The sequence below is a fragment of the Lutra lutra genome, chromosome 7 (genome assembly GCF_902655055.1).
Source record: "Lutra lutra chromosome 7, mLutLut1.2, whole genome shotgun sequence".
Taxonomy (NCBI): Eukaryota; Metazoa; Chordata; class Mammalia; order Carnivora; family Mustelidae; genus Lutra; species Lutra lutra.
Window position 1 is genome coordinate 64,111,954 of NC_062284.1, and position 8,716 is coordinate 64,120,669.

Genomic DNA, 8,716 nt, shown 5'->3' on the forward strand with positions numbered 1-8,716 from the left:
TTTTTAAAAGAAAGAAAGAAATGAATAAGGGAATCACAGTTCACTGGCTTTCAGACCTAACCACAGAAGAGTATAAGCAGCAGCACGGGTCCCCAAGGCAGGGGACACCCTCCATTCCCAAAAAGCCTTTGGCTGCAGACATTTCCCAGAATCAGTGAGACAGAGGGAGCTACCCACCCTCAAGCAATTAGAACCCTGCCCAAGACCCGGCAGACCCCTGGGCAGTCTGGGCAGGGTGATTTGTTCCATCATGTGTCTAAGGGCCAATCATGTGACCTCAAGGACTTTGGGATAGATCCGCTAGTTCTGGGAAGCCAGCTGCCTGCGTGCTTCAGCCATGAGACTGCACTGTTCGTCTTTTTAATTAATCATCTTCTGTATCTGATGACTAACAGAGTGACCTCCAACAGCAGGTCAGTCTTTGGTGTCTCCTGTGAGTCCCCAGATGTCCGCATCTTTTGCTCTTAGCCATGTTTATTGGGCTTCATTGCACTGAGTTTTGTTTTTTAATCACTGATGACCCTTCCACTGTCGGAAAAATTCAGCTGGTAGTCACTATAGCCGTGACAATGGTGTGTGTGGCTTCCTCTTCCCTTGGACCCGCCCCGGTTTCTCCTTCTGCTTCCTTTCCCTGTATGTGATTTCTGTAGAGGACTTTGTATTTTCTAGATCCTTGAAAGTGAGGTCAGATGAGAACACTACCTCACCTTTCTCGTTTTTTAAACTGTTTTTTTGCCGTAAGAATCTTTAACAGAGTATTTTTATTCTTTCTACTCCTGATTTCATATTTTAATCTTGCTTTAGAGAAACATGGGTTTAAGTTTCCACCCCAGCCTTACTAGCCCTTTGATATCATTCAGTTGTCTAGAAAACCCTGCGAACCTCACTGTTCACTTGCCTGGTAGTTCTCAGGATATCGAAGCTGTTACACCATTTAATTAGACCTCACACCATTAGACATGACCTCAGTCTCTCAAATCACTCCTGTGTTCATGTCCCCGCTATTACTACGAATGACTTCTGCAGCCCATGACCTCTGTTGGTGAAGTCTTTCAAGTTTTCCATTTCTTGAAATATACTCCTGAGGTAGAAAAGTCTCCTTGGGGTCCTTATCTTACATTGCTAGTTCCTTATCCTTGGTGTTGTGGGCCTTTTCTTTCAAGCTCTTCTCTTTCCCCATGCTTGAGACAGGAGGCTCAAAATAATTTTTATTCTAAAAAAAAAAATTTTTTTTATTCTAGCTTTCTTAAAACATCTCTTACCAGCAGCCCTACCAACCACTCACCAGGTGATGTACTCCCATTTGTATGATCCTATTTGATCTCATCTCAGAATTTACAGACTTGGCAAATAGTTGTACAAGGAAATATGGAGGATTGGGTCGCACTGTGCACTTTACAAACATTATCTCATCTTGCCCTCACATTAAGGGTCAGTGCTGTGATGGAACCTGAATGGGGATGACTGGCTCATGGGGGTTTGAGCTCAAATGACGGATCTCTCAACCACAGTGATGCTGCATTTTCTTTGTGATATTCTTGATTGCAGTGTGGCCCTTGGACCTTGGTGTTCTCTCTGTTCAGCTGCTAGGTATGTGGTGGAGCCAGGGTGGTTTGCATTATAATCAACTCGTTGTTTAATTTGGCTCTATTTAGGCTTTCTAGGCTAATATTCTTGGCATTGCTAATTATTTGCTCTCCTGTAAAATGGAGATTCAACTCAGCTGAGAAATAAAATATCCCTACCTTACCTCAATCGTCATTTTTGTAGAACCCTACAGTTAATAATTTGGAGTATGTCCTTGCAGATACCCACAAATGTTATATGTACACTATATCCATGTATCTATGTCATACCTATACAGATTTAATTCTACAAAAATGGGATCATGTCCCCATTACATATATTTATATAATAGTCCATGTAGACCATATTCATTCTTTTTAATGCTAAAATTATTCTATTGACTGGATATACCATATACCATCATATACCTTTTCCATTATGTTGCCATTATAAATACAATGAATTTTATTGTATGTATATCTTTCCACGTAAATACATAAATATTTCTGCAGGATTGTTAGAAGTAGGATTTCTATGCTGAAGATTTTTTCTTTTCTTTCCTTTTTTTTTTTTTTTTTTTTTTTTTTTTTTGGAGAGAGAGAAAGAGAGCGTGAGCCAGGGGAGGGGCATCAAGGAAAGAGAGACAGAATCCTTAAGCAGACTCCCTGCTGAGCGCAGAGTCCAATATGGAGGGTTCCACTGCATGACTCTGAGATCACGACCTGAGCCAAAATCAAAAGTTGGCCACTTAATGGACTGAGCCACCCAGGTGCCCCTGTGCTGAAGGATATTAATGCAATTTTTTAAAGATTTTATTTATTTATTTGACAGACACAAGTAGGCAGAGAGGCAGGCAGAGAGAGAGGATGTGGGGCTCCATCCTAGGACCCTGGGATCATGACCTGAGCTGAAGGCAGAGGCTTAACCCACCGTGCCACCTAGGCGCCCCTATTAATGCAATTTTCAAGGATCACCCATCTGCTCCTTTGGGGAAGCAAAAATATTTTCCTCTTTTCTTTCTTTAAGAATAAATGCTATCTAGAATGGATAAAGAAGATGTGGTATATATATACAATGGAATACTACGCAGCTATCTAAAGAAATGAAGTCTTGCCATTTGCGACAACTTGGGTAGAACTAGAGGGTATTATGCTTAGCGAAATAAGTCAATCAGAGAAAGACAACTATCCTATGATCTCCCTGATATGAGGAAGTGGAGATGCAATGTGGGGGGCTTGGGGGGCAGGAAAGAATAAAGGAAACAAGATGGGATCAGGAGGGAGACAAACCATAAGAGACTCTTAATGTCACAAAACAAACTGAGGGTTGCCGGGGGGGAGGGGAGGTAGGGAGATGGTGGTGGGGTTATGGACATTGGGGACGGTATGTCCTATGGTGAGTGCTGTGAAGTGTGTAAACCTGGCGATTTACAGGCCTGTACCCCTGGGCCTAATAATACATTATATGTTTATAAAAAAATTAAAATTTTATTTTAAAAAAAGATTAAAAAAATAAATGCTATCTAGTCAATTGGATATTTGCAGTTCTTCAGCATTTCTCCCACTGTTTCTTCCTTCTTCAGTTTCCTCTTAACCACCTTTTCCCTTCTGAGGGTTGAACATTGATTTAAAAAAACAAACAAACTTTTTTTTTAAAAGAAAGAGATGCTAAATATGACCCTTGCAGGTTGAGACATTATATGAAGTAAAATATACTGGGTGATGTATTAGAGGATGTTATAGTTTTTAATTGCTGCACAAAAAAACCAACACACACCTAATGGGTTAAAACAGAAACCCTGATTTTAAAAAAACTTTTTTGACACAGCTATAATACAAATTTTGACTTGACAACCATTACTATAACACGTCAACTTTGACTTTTTCTGTGTTGCCAATCCTTGCTCTCTATTTTTTATGACTATGAAAGTGATATATACTTCTCATTAAAAAAATCTTAATAGGGACGCCTGGGTGGCTCAGTTGGTTAAGCGGCTGCCTTCAGCTCAGGTCATGATCCCAGAGTCCTGGGATCGAGTCCCACATCGGGCTCCTTGCTCAGCAGGGAGCCTGCTTCTCCCTCTGCCTCTGCCTACCACTCTATCTGCCTGTGCTCTCTCTGTCCTCTCTCTAACAAAAAAAAAAAAAAAAAAACTTAATAAATACACTTCTTACTAAAAAAAAAATGAAAGTCATTCTCAGTTCTACTCCACCCCCAAAGATAAGCACTAGTAACAATTCATAAATGTTTTCATAGTTACCATCAAAACATAGACATGATTTATTTTTACCCAGTAATAAATATTAGTCATTTTTACATGGTTTTTTTTTTTCAAAGATTTTATTTATTTATTTGTTAGAAAGAGAGAGAGAGAGAGGGAGCGAGCATGAGCACAGGCAGACAGAGTGGTAGGCAGAAGCAGAGGGAGAAGCAGGCTCCCCGCTGAGCAAGGAGCCCGATGTGGGACTCGATCCCAGGACGCTGGGATCATGACCTGAGCCGAAGGCAGCCGTTTAACCAACTGAGCCACCCAGGCGTCCCATCATTTTTACATGTTTACAAAATCTTTGTAATTATAGTTTTTGCCAAAATACTTTTGTTTGGACTGGAACCCATTAAAAAAATTTTTTTTTTTTAATTTTTATTTAACAGACAGAGATCACAAGTAGGCAGAGAGTTAGGCAGAGAGAGAGAGGAGGAAGCAGGCTCCCTGCTGAGCAGAGAGGCTGATGCGGGGCTCGATCCCAGGACCCTGGGATCATGACCTGAGCCGAAGGCAGAGGCTTTAACTTACTGAGCCACCCAGGTACCCTAGGACCCATTTTTTTTGAAAGATTTTATTTATTTATTTGACAGAAAGAGAAAGAATGAGTGGGGGCGGGGCAGAGGGAGAAGCAGACTCCCGATGTGGGACTCAGTTTGAGGTCCCCGGGATCATAACCTGAGCCAAAGGCAGACGCTTAACCCATTGAGCCACCCAGGGGCTGACTGGAATCCATTTTTAAACTGATAAGAACAGATACTACACTTGATCTTAGCCAAAAGGCCGAGAAGCGATGGAATCCATTTTAATGTTTCTCTTTTCCTCTTATTAGAAATACCTTGTATTTTCGAACAATGAAGAAAATTACAAAAGGAAAGTAAGATCAACCATAACGTTGTCATTTAGAAATGATCACTATTGCAATTTTGGTGCATTTGCATCTATAAATGTAAATCTTTGTCCAGATTTTTTAGCATTTTCTTGGGATAGGTTCCTACAAGAGGAATTGGTTGGGGAGGGGAGAGGGCTTAAATATTTTAAGCCTCTGGAGATATTTCCTATCCTAAATTTCCTAAGCATGGGATTACTCGTCTAATATTTCAAATATTAGACATATTTCACAGACAGAGATCACAATCAGGCAGAGAAGCAGGTGGGGGGCGGGGGTAGGAAGCAAGATCCCTGCTGAGCAGAGAGCCTGATGGGGGCTCGATCCCAGGACCCTGGGATCATGACCTGAGCTGAAGGCAGAGGCTTTAACCCACTGAGCCATCCAGGCGCCCCACTCGTCTAATATTTCATTGTAAATGGTTACATAATATTGTTTGGTTCTGCAGTTTACTTAACTATTCTTTTACTGCTAGATGTCCAGATGTTAGGGCTGTCTCACAGGGCTGCTGAGAAACTTAAATGAGAGAACATAGTAGGGAACCCTGCTCTGGGCCTGACTCGAAGGGCAACTCCATTACCTTGGAAAGAGCAGAGATTCTGGAATTTCAAGGGACCTGGGTTCAAATCCTGATTTTGCCTGTTACCAGCTGGATACTTGTGGGCAATTTGCTCTCTGAGCTTCAGGTGCCTCCTCTGTACAATTGGGGCAACAATATCTCCCCAAAGAGTTAGTATGAGCATTAAATGAGGAAATTTATGTAAATATGATATAGAATCTTAAATGTCAGTTCCCTTCCCCTAGCCAATTGAACCTTGAATGAGAACACTAGGAAGCCTTTTTTCCTAATATGGGGGCTTCCATTCATTTGAGATGACAAGTGTAGAAGGAAATAGTCAAATTTCAGGTCTGGAAGGGATCTTAGCTTAATCCTTTTATTTTTCTTGGTGAGGAAATTGAGGCCCGAAGAACTCAGATGGCTTCCCTAAGGTCATGCAGTGATGTGAGTAGGGTGGCTGGCGATAGAATCCAGGTCTTGATTCCAGCATCCAATGTATTTTGGGCAGTCTTTCCTAGAATCTCATGGCCAGCCTATCTCTCAGAAAAGGAAGTGCTTTACATCACAGTTCATCTGAGGTCACCCTCCAGGGAGGAGAATTCCTGTGAAATTGGCTGGAGGGATTATCTCATCCTTTATAGAGTTCTGGAGACTGGGTTGGAAAGCGATTAGCTCACCTTGTCACCTTCCATTTCAGGCAAGGCAAGGATAGAGTGGCTTCCAGATGATTTGGGGGCTAGGTATCCCTAGAGGGTACCTTAAGTCTCCTCCTCTCTTTTTGGGGGGAGATGAAAAGGTGGGGGAGTGGTCACACAGGACAGGCCTGGACTAGAAACAAGGCATTAACATCACTCAAGACCGAAGCACTCCAAGGATACCTAGGGGGCTCAGCTTAAGCATCTGCTTTCAGCTCAGGTCATGATCCCAGGGTCCTGGGATTGAGACCCACATTGGGCTCCTTTCTCAGCCGGGACCTGCTTCTCCCTCTGCCTGCTTCTCCTCCTACTTTTGCTCTCTCTCTCTCTCTCTCTGACAAATAAATAAATAAAATCTTAAAAAAAAAAAAAAAGATTCTCTCTCCCCCTGCACCACCCCCATGCTTAGGTGCTCGCATGCACACACTCTCTCTAAAATAAATAATAAATAAATAAACCTTTAAAAAAGAAAAAAAAAAGAGCCCTTATTCTCAACTACTTTGCTAGATTGGCTCCACTTACTCAAAAATTCTTAGGAAGTGAGTTGATGACCTCATTTTCTCAACCCAAAGGCACATCGTGTGATGTCTGCCTCTTCCTGACTTATCCCAGGGACACTTACTCTTATCTCAGCAATAAATGGCTTACTGGAAGCCTTATCTCAGCAACAAATGGCTTACTGGGCAAGGTTAGGCTGAGCAGCCAGATCACAAGAATATATGACCAGCGGGGCACCTGGGTAGCTCAGGTGGTTAAGCTTCTGCCTTTGGCTCAGGTCATAATCCTAGGATCCTGGGATCGAGTCCCACATCGGGCTCCCTGCTCAGCAGGGAGTCTGCTTCTCACTCCCCCTCTACTGCCCCTGCTTGTGCTCTCTCACTCTCTGTCAAATAAATAAATAAAAATAAAATCTTTAAAAAATATATATGTGACTAGGGTTGACACGTAGAACCTGCCTGGAGTAGGGAGTCAGAACTGAGGCCAGGCCAGCTGAGTGCCACCTGAGGCTATTCAAGATCATGATGGCACGTCCTGCTTTCCAGCTAGACATGCACTTGATATTTTATGGTGTCTGGCCAAGTGTGATCATGGAGTCTTCAGGAGATCCTCGGGCCCTAGCATGGCAGGGAGGGTGGGGCTGAGTAGAGTGTTATGGATAATCATGGCAGCCATATCAATAACATCCTCTAGTCTGACAAGAAGAGGTGAGTTAAGATGGGGCGGATAAATGCTTTATCTTTTAAAAGATTCAGTCTTTAGAGGCACCTGGGTGGCTCAATGGGTTGAGGCCTCTGCTTTCGGCTCAGGTCGTGATCCCAGGGTCCTCGGATCCAGCCCCGCATCAGGTTCTCCGCTCAGTGGGAAGCCTGCTTCCTCCTCTCTCTCTGCCTGCCTCTCTGCCTACTTGTGATCTCTGTCAAATAAATAAATAAAATCTTTTTAAAAATAAATAAATAAATAAAAAGATTCAGTCTTTAGAAAGGAATAAGGAAGGCACTGATGGGCCAGATTTAGGAATAAGCTAAGGTCAAGATTTAAGGGACTAGAGTTTAGGATTAATCACTGGTTGTGCACCAGTGAGGAGTAGGAGGGCTGGAAGTTCATAGGCTTGATGCTGTTAATAAATAGGTAGATTAATAATCATCACATACTGCAATTGTACAATACCTTCTTTTTTTTTTTTAAAGATTTTATTTTTTTATTTGACAGACAGAGATCACAAGTAGGCAGAGAGGCAGGCAGAGAGAGAGGAGGCAGCAGGCTCCCCGCTGAGCAGAGAACCCGATGCAGGGCTGGATCCCAGGACCCGGCGATCACGACCTGAGCCGAAGGCAGAGGCTTTAACCCTCTGAGCCACCCAGGTGCCCCTCTATTTCTTTTTAAATGCAAGTGACTAACTTAACTTTTGATTGCATTGGCACAGTCAGTTGAGCATCTGACTCTTGTTTTCAACTCAGGTCATGATCTCAGGGTCCTGGGATAGAACCCTGTATTGGGCTCCGTGCTCAGCGCAGAGTCTGCTTGTCCCTCTCCCTCAGCTCCTCCCCCTGCTCTCTTTCTCTCTCTTTCACAAGGGAATAAAATCTTGAAAAAAAAATTGTCAAAGGACCAAAGAAGACATAAAAAAGATCAACAGGTACATTAAAAGATTCTCAACATTGCTAGTCATTAGGGAAATGCAAACTAAAACCTCACACCTATTAGAATAGCCATCATCAAAAAGATAAGAGACAACAAATGCTGACATGGCTGTGGAGAAAAGGGAACCCTTGTGCACTGTTCTGTTAGGAGGTTTGTAATTTGGTGCAGCCACTGTGAAAAACAGCATGGAAGATCCTCTAAAAAGAAAACACAGAACTGCCATATGACCCAGCAATTCCACCTCTGGGAATTTGTCTAAAGGAAACAAAAATGTTAACTTGAAAAGGTATTTGTACTGCCTTATTCATAGAGGCATTTGTCTTAACCAAGACACAGAAACAACTTGAGTGTCCATCGATGGATAAATGGATAGAGAAGTTGTGGTATATAAGTATATATGTGGACTATTATTCAGTCATAAAAAAAAGAGGAAATTCTACCTTTGTGGTAGCATGGATGGAGCTGGAAGGCTTTATGGCAAGTGAAATAAGTCACACGGTGAAAGATAAACCCTGTATGATCTTGCCTATGCATGGAACAATAACAGAAAAAGCCACCAAACTCATAGAAAAAGAGATCAGATTCGTGGTTACCAGAGGTGG

At 42.4% G+C, this 8,716-nt stretch overlaps 1 pseudogene; it reads right to left on the bottom strand.

Annotated features, from left to right (window-relative positions):
• Positions 1-4,514: 4,514 nt before the first annotated feature.
• Positions 4,515-4,624, bottom strand: LOC125105691 (uncharacterized; annotated as a pseudogene).
• Positions 4,625-8,716: the final 4,092 nt, after the last annotated feature.